The sequence below is a fragment of the Ambystoma mexicanum genome, chromosome 7p (genome assembly GCF_040938575.1).
Source record: "Ambystoma mexicanum isolate Mex_15411 chromosome 7p, UKY_AmexF1_1, whole genome shotgun sequence".
Taxonomy (NCBI): domain Eukaryota; kingdom Metazoa; phylum Chordata; class Amphibia; order Caudata; family Ambystomatidae; genus Ambystoma; species Ambystoma mexicanum.
This window is the reverse complement of record NC_090939.1, coordinates 11,360,835-11,378,352: the sequence shown is the minus strand read 5'-3', so window position 1 is coordinate 11,378,352 and position 17,518 is coordinate 11,360,835. Positions and strand designations below refer to the sequence as shown.

Genomic DNA, 17,518 nt, shown 5'->3' with positions numbered 1-17,518 from the left:
CATCACTGTCCCATAGGGCAGGGGGTCTGCAGGGGGGTCCTCACTGTCCCATAGGGGAGGGGGCATGCAGGGGGCCCATCACTGTCCCATAGGGGAGGGGGTCTCCAGCGGGGTCCTCACTGTCCCTTAGAGGAGGGGGCCTGCAGGGGACCCATCACTGTCCCATAGGGGAGGGGGTCTGCAGGGGTCCCTCACTGTCCCATAGGAGGGAGTGTTGGCAGGGGACCCTCACTCTCTCATAGGAGAGAGGGTCGGCAGGGGACCCTCACTGTCCCATGGGAGGGAGTGTTGGCAGGGGACCCTCACTCTCCCATAGGAGAGAGGGTCGGCAGGGGACCCTCACAATGCCATAGGAGGGAGGGTCTGCAGGGGGCCCCTCACTGTCCCATAGGAGGGAGGGTCGGCAGGGGACCATCACTGTCCCATAGGAGGGAGGGTTGGCAGGGAGGGTTATCAGGGGACCCGTGCTGTCCCATAGGAGGGAGGGTCGGCAGGGGACCCTCACTGTCCCATAGGAGGGAGGGTTGGCAGGGAGGGTTATCACGGGACCCTCGCTGTCCCATAGGAGGGAGGGTTTGCGGGGGTGGGTGTCTACAGGGGTCTTTCACTGTCCCATATGGGGGAGTGTTGGCAGGGGACCCTCACTCTCCCATAGGAGAGAGGGTCGGCAGGGGACCCTCACAATGCCATAGGAGGGAGGGTCTGCAGGGGGCCCCTCACTGTCCCATAGGAGGGAGGGTCGGCAGGGGACCATCACTGTCCCATAGGAGGGAGGGTTGGCAGGGAGGGTTATCAGGGGACCCGTGCTGTCCCATAGGAGGGAGGGTCGGCAGGGGACCCTCACTGTCCCATAGGTGGGAGGGTTGGCAGGGAGGGTTATCACGGGACCCTCGCTGTCCCATAGGAGGGAGGGTTTGCGGGGGTGGGTGTCTACAGGGGTCTTTCACTGTCCCATAGGAGGGAGGGTCGTCGGGGGACCCTCACAATGCCATAGGAGAGAGGGTCTGCAGGGGGCCCTCGCTGTCCCAAAGGAGGGAGGGTTGGCAGAGGCCCCGCCCTCACTGTCCCATACAGATGGTTGGTGCCGACCCGTCACTGTCTCTTAGGAGTGGGGGGCCTCACAGTGGGACAGGCGGCAGGGGGTCTTACCTGGCACTCAGCTCCTGCTCTCCTTCTCCAGTCAGTCCGATCGGCTGTGGCTTAGGCTGAGGTGGAGGCCCGCATTTATACCTGAGCTGGCAGGGGGTGGGGCTGTCCTTGTGATGTTATGTGACCCTTGACCCCCCCTGTTCACCTCCAGGGCTGAATGCGGGCGGGAGGGAAGGGGTCGGGGTGGGACTTGTGCTGCTATGCGAGCCTGTGTGCTGCTGCAGGTCCGGGGCCTTGGGCTGGGTGGAGGGGCACACAGGAGGTGATAGGGAAAGGGGGGGGGGTAGACATGGTAGAACATACACCAGCATATGTCAGAGACCAGATACCATCAGTAAACAGCAGCTTTCCAGGCCGGCTCATTATTAGGGTGTGGACAAACAGGGGGGGGGGGGGGGGGGGGGGGGTTGCTGGTCTGTGGCAAGACATAGTTTACCAAGAGGTATGTATGTATCACAAAGGAGACATCAAGAAAGTTCAGTGCAGGGGAAAGACATTTCAAGGTTTTTCAGAGCGATTTCCCCGAAGACACGTCATCGTCCTCTGTTGCTGTAGCTTAAAATCCAAACATGATTAAAAGTGCACACAAAGTGCTCAATAGTCCGCAGTTACACCTCCCGCCCCCTCTCTTTCCCCTCTTCGGGTACCTTGAATGAATGTTTAACCCATAGCACAGTGATTGGCAGGCAGCCAAGCACATACTACAGCCCCAGCGTGAAAGTGCAGCTGCCTTCCTTGAAGTGCCCACCCAGCGTTTTAAGCAGGTAACATCTAACCCGGGCCCATTCTAGCGCTTCGCAGCGGATAGCTCTTTTCTGGAACGCCTGCAATTCGTGCTATCACTTCGCACCTTCATTGTCTGATTGTTAATGGGATGCGCTGGTGAGTGGCAGCTGGAAGTGCAGAGTGATAGCTTTCCAGCTAAGCTGCCAGCTGCCTCTATGATAACTCTGCCCCCCCGCCCCCCAGTCTCCCATAAGCTGCGCTCCACGTTTCTATGTTTGATTGTTGGCCCCCCGGGTTCTGAGGAGCGCGGCGGTTCTACTTAGGTCTGCGTTCCATCCAGAGAGAAAATTCAGACCTGTGTATGTTGTTCCGTGTGAGTAGCTTATGGGTGCTAGTAGAGTGAGAGGTGAGTCCATCAGGTGGGGGAGGCGGTGGTGGCTTGGGGCGCCCGCGGAGTGCTTTATTGGAATTTCAGGTCTAGACAATGGCACAATGGCAGTAGAGTTCAGGCCATGTGGCGGTGCCCCCCCCCCATACTATTCTGGGTTCCATTTCATGGCAATTCTAGAGTGGTGTCAGAGTCTTATGTGTGATGGGGAGAGTGGCCCCACTGGTTTCGGATCTCTAGGGTGCGCCTCGTGTAAGTGTTGGGCATGTCAGTGAGGCTGACGCGAACGGGTCAGTCTCTATTCCGTCCTGGTCTTAGAGACTAGTCCTCTGATCAGTCTTTGTGTCCAGATTTGCTGTGCTTATTATGCTACAATCGGTGCTGCCAATCCCTTGGGTGTTGCAGGACCAGGCTGGTTCCTATGAGTGGTACGGGTGGGTCTATGTTGTCCATCACTTGGGGGTTGTGGGACCATGCTGGTTCGTATGAGTGGTGCTGATGGGTCTGTGTAGTTCTACCCTTGGGTGTTGCGGGTCATGCTGGTTCGTATGAGTGGTGCCAGTGGGTCTGTGCAGTCCTACCCTTGGGTGTTGCGGGTCATGCTGGTTCGTATGAGTGGTGCCGATGGGTCTGTGTAGTCCTACCCTTGGGTGTTGCGGGTCATGCTGGTTCGTATGAGTGGTGCCGATGGGTCTGTGCAGTCCTACCCTTGGGTGTTGCGGGTCATGCTGGTTCGTATGAGTTGTGCCGGTGGGTCTGTGTAGTCCTACCCTTGGGTGCTGCGGGTCATGCTGGTTTGTATGAGTGGTGCCAGTGGGTCTGTGCAGTCCTACCCTTGGGTGTTGCGGGTCATGCTGGTTCGTATGAGTGGTGCCGATGGGTCTGTGCAGTCCTACCCTTGGGTGTTGCGGGTCATGCTGGTTCGTATGAGTGGTGCCAATGGGTCTGTGCAGTCCTACCCTTGGGTGCTGCGGGTCATGCTGGTTCGTATGAGTGGTGCCAATGGGTCTGTGCAGTCCTACCCTTGGGTGCTGCGGGTCATGCTGGTTCGTATGAGTGGTGCCAATGTGTCTGTGCAGTCCTACCCTTGGGTGTTGCGGGTCATGCTGGTTCGTATGAGTGGTGCCGGTGGGTCTGTGTAGTCCTACCCTTGGGTGCTGCGGGTCATGCTGGTTCGTATGAGTGGTGCCAGTGGGTCTGTGCAGTCCTACCCTTGGGTGTTGCGGGTCATGCTGGTTCGTATGAGTGGTGCCGATGGGTCTGTGCAGTCCTACCCTTGGGTGTTGCGGGTCATGCTGGTTCGTATGAGTGGTGCCAATGGGTCTGTGCAGTCCTACCCTTGGGTGCTGCGGGTCATGCTGGTTCGTATGAGTGGTGCCAATGGGTCTGTGCAGTCCTACCCTTGGGTGCTGCGGGTCATGCTGGTTCGTATGAGTGGTGCCGATGGGTCTGTGTTTGTTAGGCAGAATCACATGCAGTCCCCTTTGGGAACACCACACACAATTAAGACTACAAGTGACAGTACAAATTCACCTTTGGTACAAGCCTGTACTACACAGTAAAGTGGTAGCGATGGCTGAGCAGCCAGACTTATCTCAAGAGCAAGTGAGCAGTAAAAGAGGTTACACAAAGGACAGCAATTACTAAGGTTCAAACAAACACTGACTCAAGGTTTCTGAGTAAAAGAATATACATTTATTTACACATTCATTTGTAAAACAGTTCACTTAATAAAGCAGCAGAAAAATCACACTCTTAATACACTACACCACACCCAATGAATTCTGGACAAGTTAAGCTCAACATGAAGTGTGAGCAAAATGGCACTCCAGCAATTAAAAAGGGAGCAAAAGACAAGGTTATACAAAATTAAGCAGCACCAAAAAGTAAGTAGGCAGGTCACTCTAGAAAAGGCTTGCTACAATGAGGATTCAAATCTATAGGCCTGGGCCAATGTTAATGAGTCACAGTCTTTGTTCAGGATCACACCGTTCAGAGTAGTTTGCGGTTAAGTCTTTGGCAAGAGTTTGAAACAAAGTTGGTCGGCAGAAAAGTTACTTAAAAGAGTAGAGAAGGAGAAGCCCTCGGATTGGCAAAAGATTTCAAACACATTTACTGAGGTCGGACGAAACGAACCACCGAATTTAAACAGTACCTTAAATGAAGAAGGCTGTAGCTGAGGCAGAAGTTCCTGGCAGGTCCTGCAGGCTCACAGTTCCTGAAGTGACTGTCGGACTGACAAGAAGGAGGAAGACTGGAGGGTCCTGCACTGCCCAGGGAAGAAACCAGCATCAGAGCAAAGCAACAAATGAAAGGTGCGTTCCTTAAAACAAAAGCAGGGTCCGAGCCTCCTGGCTATCTGGTTCGCTGCACCTGCGCACAGCAAATTTGACCAGGAGAGGGAGGCCTTGCTTGGTGTTTGGAGAACTTTTTGGTCCCACCAGCTCGAGGGAAGAAGATTCCTTGCAGATCTTCTGTGTCGTAGAAGTTTAGGAGATTCGGACCCGCAGCAGGGCTTGACCGGGAGGTTCAGTCCTGGTAGAGGTCCTCTTCCTTCAGCTGCTCTTCGGTTCTCGATCCAGTCGGGGATCTGCCTTCCTCGTCCCAGAGACCTGCTTTTTATGCAGTTTTCCCCCATTCACACAGCCTGGCTGTCAATCACACAGCAGGGTGGCTGTCCTGGCAGGGCAGCCACCTAGCCAATCAAACAAGAGTGTGACTTGGGTCTCCAAGGAGACTCTGTGCAGGGGACCTCAAACCCCTCCCTCACATCCTGTTCACCCAGGCACTCAGGTGCCTAAGGAGAGCTTCTGTGCAGAAGCCTGCCAAAGGACGGTGAACAAAGGAACGAAACCTGGTTTGGCGCGCAGAGTAAAACACAAGAAATACCTTTACAAAATGAAATGGCGAATAAACCCAGCCGGAACCAAATTAAAGTAAATGTGGTCCAGCAGGTTTAATTTCGAGGCTACCAAGATAGCCTAAAACAGTACCAAGGCTATTTACATAAACTGCAGTAGGAAAAATATGGTAGATACCAATGCCATCAGTTAAATCTTAATGAAAAGGGAATGAAATTATGTTCCATGAGAGACAGACAAAAAGGGATAACTATTAACCCTCTCCAGTACTGTATGAAAGATAGTTTGTACTGGGTCTGTGGCTTAAAAAAGACTAATAAAGTCAATGGCAACTTTACATTTTCTGGGAGACAGTAGTCAGTCCCAGAAAATTGAGTTTAGAGTGGGAAGTCTGAAAAATACAACCCTGTGTCACTGCACTAAAGGTGCTGTGTGACACACAGTAAAAAGATGATGCCTATGGAGTAGGTGAAGCTCCACAGTCTACGAACACAAACATGATAAACACACAGCAAAACACATGTAAGAGTGGGAAAAAAAGGCTCACACTCTTACCAGGTGAAAAAAAACCCTAGAAATCCAGCAAAGCTGCTGAGGGACACAGTAGGTAAGGGAAATTAGCCATTCTGGAGATTTCTCCCTAACACTGCCCACCCCAGACTAAGGGACAGGAGGATTTGATCCACTCCTAGATGAATCGCTTCACTCTAGTCAGTTATAAGCATCCTAGAGAGACCATCAGCATTTTGGTGGTGACATCCTGCTCTGTGCTCAATGGTGAAATTAAACCCTTGCAGGCAGATTGACCATCTTAGAAGTTTTGGGTTCTCCCCTTTCATTTGCATTAACCATCTCAAGGGTTGGTGGTCTGTCTGAAACACAAAAGTAGATCCATACAAGTATGGTCTAAACTTCTTAAGAGACCACACAATGGCAAAACACTCACGCTCTATGGTTGCCCACCTTGTTTCTGGTTCCTTCAGTTTCCTACTGTTGAAGCAAATGGGGTGCTCCCTACCTTTCTCATCCAGTTGTGTAAGGACTGCACCTATACCTGTATTGAATGCATCTGTCTGCACAATGAAGGGTTGGTGGTAATCAGGAGCTCTTATGACTGGAGCTTGACAAAGGGCTTTCTTTAGGTTTTCAAAGGCTTGGTTGCACTCCTCATTCCATTTAACCTTGTTAGCGAATTTTGGAGAGGAGACTACATTCAAAGGAGAAGCTAGCGACCCATAGTTCTCAATGAAGTTCCTGTAATACCCAGTGAGACCTAGGAAAGCTCTCAATTGGGTTTGAGTAGTAGAGGTGGCCCAGTTTTGTGCAGCTTGTACTTTGCTAGGCAATGGCCTTATTTCACCTCCTCCTACCTCATGACCACGGTAGACCACTTTGCTCTAACCAATTTGACATTTGCTTGCCTTTATGGTCAGATGGGCCTGCTCAAGAGCCTGCAAAACATATCCTGAGTGTTCAACATGTTCTTTCCAAGTAGGACTGAACACTGCAATGTCATCCAAGTATGCCATGCAGAAGTCCTCCATCCCATTCAGAACTTGATTGACCATCCTCTGGAATGTAGCAGGTGCATTCTTTAATCCAAAGGGCATACCTTTAAACTGGTAGAGGCCTGCTGGGGTTGAAAATGCAGTTTTCTCCTTGGCACGGTCTGTCAGGGCTATTTGTCAATAGCCTGTCGTCAGATCAAATGTGCTGAGGAACTTGGCTGCACCAAGTTTATCCACCAGTTCTTCTGTTCGTGGTAAAGGATGGGCATCAGTCTTAGTGACTGCATTTAGAGCTCTGACCATATGTCCCGACGGGCTAACCAAGAAGATAGAGTTTGGTCTATAAAACAGGCCCACTCGGTCCACAGACATGAGGAAGGGAGGTATCGCTCGCCGTCCTATGAACTGAAAGATGAAAAGTAAAAGCGGCTAGACTCCATTTGCGACCGCCTGCCTTCTACGCCCCCGAGATGCCAGCAGAGCACCTATTTTGCAAAAACAAGCCCTCATCGGTCGAGATTCCATTCCAAGTCCGAAACTCAAAGAACTTCATCTCGAGTAAAGACGAAACGTTCGGTTAAGTTGGAACAACTTCTCGACAACAAGAAATACATCATTCTAAACCGGCTTTGCGCTTGACTTATTTCAATGCATTCGCAATTTATGGCTGTTGAGAAAAGACGATATCAAATTTGTCGAGCCAATACATGAAGGCTTAAAAGCCACTGCATACCTCAACATAACCTCGTCCTTGGTGAAGAGCACGATTGCCGACGCAGCTGAAAACTTCTTGAGATTGGGATTCGATCTCTTAGAATTGGTCAACAGCAGTCCTCTGTTCCCTTTGGCAGCGCCTTATGGGGACGTTAGGCAAAGAACCTCCAAATGTCCCATTAATCCTGAGTCCACTCATCACAAATCACTACCTCAGAAGATCGATGAAGGTATCACAAAAGATAAACGGACCAAAGGGTCAGCCAATGATCTCCCAGGAGAACCAATAACTAGCTCTCGACAGAGCTTGCGCTCTGCTCCTTCCAAACTGCATACTGGCTACGAAAAACCCTCAGAGAAGACCAACTACAAGGATCCCCTGGGGATAGGCCGATTCCCGCACGGCCCATTGGACAAAATTCAGCGAACCATCTCACAAGTCCCCAAAGTTGATAAAAGTGTGCATCAAGAAAATCTAAAGCAGGCCCCTCTTTCACAACTTTTGTCTTGGCTTCCGAAGGAGTTAACCGCCAACAAGAAGCAATAGCAATGCGCCCGGCCCCCTATTGGTCCTCGACTTGATCCCAAAACCACACGACTTACTCCAGCGAAAGAGGTGTTGACCTTGGGGGCTTTCATCATCTGACAAAGGGCGGCGGTATCAATTTGGGCCTTTTTGACATACTCTGCATACAGGAATCCTGGATGATAGATAAACCAGCGATGGATGGCTACGACATAGCCTTTGTCCCAGCAAAAAAAAGAGGCACAGGGGCGCCCGTTTTCAGGTATAATCACTGCGATACGTTCAGGCAGCAGACTGCACCTCCAGAAAACACTGATCACAAACCTGTATTTACTCGTTACATTACTTCGTTGGGACCAACTTGCGAGTGAAAAGGGGATGATCTCTTCAACCCTGATGATCATTATGAACACCTATTGGAATCCTTAAGCCATGGATGATAACACCTTCCTACTGATGATTGAACCGGCCATTGACGAAGCCTGTACGGAACACCAGGTTGCAAATGTGATTATATGTGGAGACTTAAATGCTATATGTCGCCCTCAAGACGACATGTTGGTGGGGTGGTCGCCCTCACTGCATAGAGAAGAGAGAGGAAAAAAGTGGCTAGACCTCATGTCTTCAAGAGACCTTTTGAATGCAGGAGACCTTTTCCCTAGGTCAAATCGGGCTCCAACCTTAGAAAGAGACAGTTCACATGCAGACATAGACCACATTTTTCTAACAAGATCACTAGTTTCCCAAGCTGCTTGATTTCAGGTCTTAAAGTCCAATGCCAGTGACCACAACCTCCTGGCTCTTACATGGAAATCTCGCCCAGCTCCGAAAGTGCTTATGACAAATCGAGTTGAGTGTAATCCGCAAATAAATCATCTCAAACTGACCGCTAGATCTTTAAGGGCCATATCAACACATCATTTAAAGAGGACAGAGGCACCACACTCAAATGATGTTCCAGTAGCGCTGGACTATCAGCCACTCCTATTCCCGTAACCATGCCTACTGTAAGACTCTGGTAGGGAAACGACAGGACCTCCGGAAACTGAAGCGGTTGGCCCTTGAACACCCTTCACTAGCCAACCTTGAACAGTTACGTCTAAGCCTCTACCAACAGGATGCTGAAGAAATGCTGAGGAACGTGAGTGGTCACCCGCGTCAGTTTTGGGCTTTACTCAGAACTGCCGACTCCAGTGTGGAGGATGCTTCAATAAATAACATTGGCGAGGAGACCTGGATGAAGTTCTTCAAAACATTATTTCAGCAGACCCGAACTTATAAAACCGCAGAGGAAAAAAGTCAAGTGGAACAATGGGCTGATCTGAGTGACAAAGAATATACAAGATATAATAGACGTCATTCGCAGACTTAAACCATCTAAAGCCCCGGGTCCGGATGGCATTACCAATAGCGACCTCAAACAGTATCCAGAGGAATCAGCGACCCTCATCAGTGCAATCTTCAAAAGATGCTCAGAATCAAAGTCTATCCCATTATCCTGGACCTCATCCATCGTGGCTCCGATGGTTAAAAAGGGATGCAAAGAGGAACCAAGTAACTATCGCCCCATCGCGCTACTAGCCATGATTGGTAAGGTCTTTGGGGCCCTCCTACTAAAACGATTCCAGCTGTGCGTCAAAACTGCCCCTTGTGCAGACCCTTTCCAGACAGGTTTTACAAAGAACATCAGGACCACGGCGAATATCATGTTCATGAGTGCATTGAAGAGCAAGATTATCGAAGGGGCGCCTCGAGTCTTTGGGGCCTTTATTAACCTGGCTCAAGCCTTTGACCAGGTCAATCGAGAGACACTATGGAAGAAACTATGTGTGTGGAAATGCCCTCCTGACATCCTCCAACCCATTTGCGCCCTCCACGAGAACACCAGATTGAGAGTTTGGTTAAACCAACTGGGCTGGCTATCTGAGTAAGTTCCTGCTGAAAGAGGAGTCAAGCAGGGCTGTCTGCTATCCCCGGCTCTCTTCATTGCATATATGGGTGACTTTAAAGACTCGGAGGCCACCATAATATCCTTCCCGCCCACCTTGGGCCTGACTAAAACCACGTGTTTGCTGTACGCCGATGATTTGATATTAATAGACTACACCCCAGTCAGCCTACAGCGCCAACTTGACAACCTGGCCTCTTATATACACATAAACGACTTGCAAATCAACGTTGGCAAAACAAAAATCCTGGTTTTGGAAAAATCCCAAAGGAGAAATGAACAGCTGAATTGGTTCCTCAAAGGCTCGAACTTAAAAAGGTTCACAATTTTAAATATCTTGGTGTGACCCTCGACTCCTCTAGAACAAACGCAGCAATGCAACAAACTCTCCTGGACAAAAAAAGAAAGCTGTCTGCTCAAGCAAGAGCTCTGGATAAAAAATATGGTCTCTTCTCCCTAGTTCCCGCGATCAGATTCTATCGATCTAAGGTGGTGCCATCCCTAACTTATGCCATGGAAGCTATGCCCCAAACACCTGGAAAGTTATGGATTAGGCTGGAAGGCTATTTTTGGAGATCTGTCCTGGGTTTCCCTAAATCTACATTGATGGTGTTAATCAGACGGGAATTAAGTCTCCTCTCTCTCCAAGCGAACATCGAAAGAAACAGCAGGATGCTCTATAGAAAAACGTTGTTCCCCAACTGTCCATGTATCTTAAACATGATCAGAGCAGAAACAACGGGAACCAGGTGCAACATGCTGAAAGCATGGGAAAAAGGCTGTAAAGCAAAGCTGAATGAAATCCAAATATTCGTGGCTGAGCTGATACAAAACCCCATGAAAATAAAAAGGAAAATGTAGGAACTTGACTGGATAAAGACCCTGGACACCGCTGCTGAGTGTAAATCGACAGGTCATTTTCCGCCACAGTTGAGGAAACTAAATTATGTACCGAACTATCTGAAACAATTCCCAAATAAGTCGGTAAGGAACATTTTCATGAGAGCCAGTCTCAACCTCCTCGAAACTAACGAGATCTTGGGAAGAGGTTTAGCAAATTCAAACAAATGCTGCTTTTGTCCAAAAGATGATCAGATTGAAACAATATGGCACTTACTTCTCAACTGCACTGGAACCAGGGCTATAAAATCAAAATACTTGCTGGCGCACCTGTCTTCTTCCCTCACTCAAGAAGAACCGATGTGGTGGGAAATATTAATTGGTGGTGAAAGAACTACTTGGACAATTGCAACCGCACAGCTACTGAAACAACTCCATCAAACTTCCAGTATCTGAGATGTGTTCTTATACTTTAGACTCAGGGTGAGCCTTCGAGCAGTGTTTAATACCTTCCCTGACCAGCCGCCGGTGTCCCCTATGTTCAGGGCCTACTGGGTAGGCGTATAACCACGGGATTGTACTCAATGGCTATCCGCTCTAGGAGCATGGGAATATCTTGCTTGCGGGAAAAATGGGAGAAATCATTGGGTAGGGAGATCTCAGAAGATACATGGAAATACTGCTGCGAGGGTATCCGAAAGGGCGCTATCAATGCTGGGTATAAGCTAATTCATTTTAAGTATATTCACCAATTCTATTATACTCCTGTTAAACTCAGAGAGCTCTTTCTGGAGGTCACCGGAAGATGTAATAGATGCCGGTCAGAAATGGCTGACTTCCTCCATGTTGCTTGGAGCTGCCCGAACATACAATTGTTTTGGAAGGGAGTGTTTGAGGTAATTGGAGGGATGGTAGGCCGAATGATGGACCCTGATCCTATGATGGGCTTGTTAGGCTACACTAAGGAGGTTCCGAGAGGGATGAGGAGATTGGTGACGCTGCTTCTAATCCTGGCTAAGCGAAGGGTAGCTATGCTGTGGGGACGGGACATGCTCCGAAGGTTTCACATTGGAAAAATTACATTTTGTATTGTAATGTTATGGAATGTGGGTGGGGTTCACTGAATGGGCAGCGCAGGTGTGATACTGGCATGTGGGATGCATATACAAATTATTTGCTCCAGAGACCCGCTCCTAGCGATGGTGGGACATTGGTAGATGTCTATATATGGAGCTGGCTATAATGGGACTACATCTGGAGGTCTAAGCGGACTGATCTACGGTGGCAATGATAATAATTGTCTGGACGAACTGCAATTGTAGCCTTGGTGGTAGACAGTATTGTATGGTGTGTCATGGGTGGGGGGGGGGGGAGTTGGAATGTGGGGGGCACCTTGCTGTTTGTATGTTGTTATGCAAATTAATAAATAAAAAGTAAAAAAAAAACATTCCAGTATCCGAGTCAGTAAAAACCTTAGGCATCTACCTGGACTCAAGTCTGTCCATGACCAGACAAGTGAATGCCATTGCCTCCTCGGCTTACTACCATGCCAAACTTCTCAATGCAGTCAGACCCTACCTCTCCACCGACACCTGCACTAATATAGCCCGAGCTATCACTGGATCACGGTTGGACTACTGCAACATTCTCTTCCTAGGAACTTCCACATAAAACCTTGAGAAACTGCAAGTTATTCTAAACAAAGCTGCGCAGCACAAGGCATTTCCAAAAGAGAGCACATCTCTACTGCCAGAAGAGCCTCCTACTGGCTCCCCATAAAAGAGAGGATCATCTTCAAAGCCCTGACCCTTACCCACAAATGCATTCACCTCGCCGCACCAGCATACCTCTCGCAAAGAATCCACCCTGCCTCATCCTCAAAACCTACTAGGACCCCCTATGCCAACCTACTCACCGTACCCATGGTAAAAAGAGCAAGAGCAGGTGGTGCCAGCTACTCCTACCTAGCTGCCCTGCCCTGGAATGCCCTCCCCACTGCCCTGCGAGCTGAACCGTCACTCACCGCTTTCCGCAAAACCATGAAAACCACCTTATTCGCCTGATCACCTTACCCCTGTCATGACGTCCATCCCCTATATGGATATTTGAACTATATACATTTTATGCATAACATGTATTACATCCTTGCGCTCCAATGTTGTAACTTATGCATAATGTAACTAAGCCTGCTGCAAGTAACAGCGCCACAATGCCCCTGGGCTGTCTGTGCGCTATATAAATGTCAAAATAAATAAATAAATAAATACATTCTTTGGGTCTCTTAATTAGCAAGCAAAACTGGACTTGCCTCTCACGCAGAGAAAGCATCATAACTTTCATTTCAACTTTACTCTACATCTGTGTTTTCTACATGTTTTCTTTTTCTTGTAAAAATCACTAATCTGTTTCAATCAAGTAAATAAACAAACAATAAACCTGTTTCCTGAAGATGTGGGATGGTCAAGGGGACCAACTATGGCAATACCCACCCTCTCAAAAGGAACTCCCACCACTGGGAGAGGAACGAAGGTGCCACATTCTTTGCTCCACTCTTGCCAGCGGTTTGGCAAGTGTGACAGCTCCCACAGATTTTGTCAACTCTGCATCCATCTTAGGCCAGTAGAAATATAAGGAGAGCCTTTCCTTGGGCTTTTTGAAACTCAAGTGACCAGCCAAAGGTATCTCATGGGACAACTGTAGGAACTGGAGTCTGTTTTCTAGGGGCACTACAAGTCTTTTTCAGTCCCCTGGGATAGACTCAGTCGGTTCACTGTAGAAGAGGCCATCTTCCCAGTGCAACCTGTGCTTCCCAGGCTCTTGCCCGTCGAGCTGAGAAGCTGCCTGTAGGCGAAGACCTTCAAGAGTAGGACACTCTCTTTGTCCTCTGCTGAAGTCTGCCCTGTTGGGTCCACCTTCTGCCAGTAAAGACTGCAGCTCAGGAAGGTCAACAAGATCCAGATCTCCAGCTAGAGTTATGTCTTCTCCCAGATCTGATTCTTCAGAAGCTGGCTCAACCACACAGGGTTGTACCTCACACTCAGCCTCAGCAGGTGGAGGAGTCACAGGGGTGACTTTGGACAATCTTGGGGATGTCCTTGTTGGTAGCACAGGGGTGCTATCTGCTTTCTTCTTGGAGGACTTGGGTTTCCCCTTTGCGTCTTTCTTTCCTGAAATAGCAGTGAGCGGAGTGTTTGCCGAGTGTTTGGCAGTGGAGAAGGAGAAGCTCTGTTCCCTATACCCTGAAGGAAGAAAGCACTCTGTTGGAGTCTGTTGGAATCTGTTTTTTGTTTCTACAATTGGAAACCATAAGAACCACTCACAGACGCGGAGCGTAGCGGAGTGTTCGCCGATGTGTGAGCAAATGGACCTCGAATTATCAGGAGAAATGCACTCAAGAACACGGAGCAAGGGACGTGCACTTGATGCCTCAGCTGGTAAGCAGCCTTTCATTACAACATTAGCCACAATATCTACTTCATCCACTACAAAGACTGCCATAAAAAGTATTGGAAAACAATGTAATAAACCAACCACAAACTTGTATTCTAACAAAGTCTGTACAACTATTACAAACAAAATGTTTTCACCTATCTCGCCCAAGGACTGCTCCTCCCCGTTGTTTGGTGCTTGTATGGTACATGGCGAGTCGCTGGTGGGTTGTGGGGTGGCGTGTGGCTGCCTCCATGGCTCCGGCGGCCCCTGTGATGAGTCGACTGCAGCCGCTGTGGTTGGCGATCAGCGCAACCAGCGGGAGGGGAGGCGCGATGGAGCGGGGATGACTGGAGCCGCGGAGCGGGCCGCAGATGCTGTGGCGCTGGCGAGTGACGGCGGAGGCTTATCCCCAATGGCGTGCCACGAGCAGGAGGGGGAGTGCTGTCAGGAGGGTGCGGGTGTCGGGCCGCGGTGTCCCGCTGCGGCCTCTTGGCGGGCAGCGGAGCGCGACCCGGCTAAAGCGATCGCAGACCCCCATAGAGACGAGGGCCAGTGCGATCCACTTCCTGATGTGGGTGGAGCCTGCCCCGAGCCTGAGCTGGCTCAGCGTCCTGAAGGCGCAGAGAGCGGGATTAACCCCCTGCTGCCTGGAGACGCAGCCGGCAAACCTGAAGAGAATACATTCACTGAGAGGCTGAGGCAAACGGGCCTCTGTGGCCAGCTGGACACGAATCTCCAAACGGATTCTGTGACAAACCAGGCCACTACGCACTTATCCTCAATCCCAAATGCTATGCATAAAAGCAAAGTGACTCAAAAACAAAATGGTAACACACACATTTAAGCACTAAAAAAAAATATCAGCACAAAAAACATGAACACTGGCTTAGATGATGAGCAAGGAAAAGGTCTTGAACCATGCGGACTACAAAATCTGAGGAGACAGACAAAAAAAAGGTGCCATTCTACATCCGAGATTGGCACACTAAGATGGCATTTCAATGGAAAATCTGCTCACTTTGAAGCAAATAAAGCCATAAACAGCGGCAAAATCCAAATGACCAAAAACAGCCATGAAGGCCTAACCTCAAAAACAGTGCTAAAGGAAAGAAGCACTATACTGACAGGTTATGCTACTTTAGAAATAACAGATGATGACTTATTAACTAACACAGCGGAGATCATAGACATATAGAAATCAAATCCAACCCCAGAAAAATCTAATGCTATGAGCGCTAACTCAGAGAAAAGTGCATGTGAGACAGGTCGAAAGCAAAGTGTAGAGGAGGCACAAAATGAGGCATGGGCTCCCAAACTTCCCCGAATTCACTCACCTGAGCAAAATTCTCCCACAAATACACCGGATGATCTCCCAGATCCTGTAAGAAAAGCAGCCCAGACTATCGATCCTACAACCCGAAGTGCGTTTGGTCCAGAAATTCAAAGGCAAAAGTCTTTTGAAGAGGGAGAGATAAATAGACAACGTGCTGCAGAAAAAAAAGCACTACAAGACCAAATCAAATACTTTTTACCACATACAAAAAACGGTCCAAAAGAAATTATATCATCAGATGATAACTCCTCATCTTCATCAGAGTATAGCTCAAATGAGAGCAACAGAAATAAAAGAATAAATCGACAAAGACGCAAAAATGGTACCAATTATGGAGCAACAAATGAGACTAGGTGGTTAAAATAGGCACAGGAAGCGATCATATCCTCTGTATCAATAACTATGGCTCCTTTTCTAAAACTGTATGAAAGTCTAAACGAAAATCAACGAGATCAATCGACAATGATTGCCCTAATGAATAGTAAAATGATCTATGTGGAATCAGTCATGGAATCAATCAAAGAAAAGCGAAGCCGAGAGAAAGAAATGGATGGAGTGATCCTAAAAACATTGATTGATTCACTCCAAGATGCAAAAACTGACAAGCATCATTTTCTAGAAGGAATTCGAGAAATCATCACGACTCTAGCGCCACAAACAAAAAGGACTGAATCAGGATTGGGTATCAGGCAACCAATTGCATGCGAAGACCAAAGAGATGTCCAACTTGTTCCATCTGTGGTCGAACCTGACCCAACACAGCCCATTGCACATGGAGACCAAGGAGCATCCGCCACTGTGTCATTGAGTGCAAGATTGACACCTAAACCAACACAAATCGAAAATGGAATTGGCCAAAAAACCTTACCTGAGACTTCAGAAAAATCGTTGGAAAATGCAGATAAAGCAGCTACAAGTGCTTTCCCAATATTTGATTCCAACGCAAATAAAAAGTCAGAAGAAGTAAAAATAAACAATACACAAAAGAAAGGCCAAAAAAGTACATGTAAAACAAAAAATGCGATCAATAAAGAAAAGAAAAAGATATGTGGGTCAAGGAGTTTTTTGCAAAATGCAAAAGTCACAATGGAAGAAGAGCCACTCAGCACCGCTTCTCGCAGTAAACCTGTAGAGACTTCCCTGCAGTTGCTCTCGGAAAAGATTCAGAGGGTATCCGTGTCATCCGAAGATTCTAGTTGACAAGATGAAAGCCCACAAGAACTTTTGGACTGTTCGGTCTATGATGATGAAAATTCGCAAATAAATGAAACACAGCAAAGGGTGATCATGGATTTCAATGTATACGAAGCCAAAGAAGTATGCATTGATCCCAGGATGCCAGATGAAGAAGACTTTCTAACCCTAAGTGATAAATGAAAAAAATGCACAGCCAACCATTCCGAAATAAAAGAACTAAAGGAAAGTTTTTCGCAGAAAGAAGTGCAATCTACCAACTCGAATAATGTACAACAAAAAAATATAAGAAATGGGACAGGATCTCAGAACGAAAGACAAGGAAACTTGAGAAACACTGGCCAAAACCACAAATGGATGAAGCAAAAAACGAAACCACCGAAAAATACGGTTGTAATACTCGAAAAAATAGTACGAAATTCGGATGGGCTGATACTAAACAGATCAGCTGTTATGAAACTTCTACAGTATATCCCACAATTAAAAATAATAAAATCAGAGGAAATACTGTCAGTAAGTTTCCCCGATGAAGCTCGTGTCGACCTAGTTAAAATTGTGACGAATTCGGTAATACTTGCTTCCATCATGCTAGAGGCCCACGAAAACCTCAGAGTACTGGGCTTTAAGATCACAGAACCAGTAGATCACCAAAACCTCAATGAAGAGCATGGAACTAGTGGAAAAAACAAAACTGAGCACTTCAAGAGTGATCTCTCTAAAATTGAGGAGATTCAATATAACAAATTGAGAACTGAAAATGGAAAGCCAAACCAGAGAGAGAACTATCATTACGATCAGAGTCATTTGGGCGGAAGCAAAGATCCAACAAGACTGACTTCAGAATCAACGAACAGATTACTGAAGGAAAATGGAAATGAAGATCAAATTCAAAAGCATGA

General features: G+C 48.1%; 1 protein-coding gene across 1 annotated transcript in view; it reads right to left on the bottom strand.

Moving 5' to 3' along the window:
* The window catches only part of LOC138525615 (fibulin-2-like), a 33,637-nt gene extending 32,415 nt beyond the window's left edge, over positions 1-1,222 (bottom strand). The window contains exon 1 of the mRNA XM_069635661.1: positions 1,150-1,222. The gene's annotated coding sequence lies outside the window, so the exon portion shown is untranslated. The remainder of the gene's footprint in view (positions 1-1,149) is intronic.
* Positions 1,223-17,518: the final 16,296 nt, after the last annotated feature.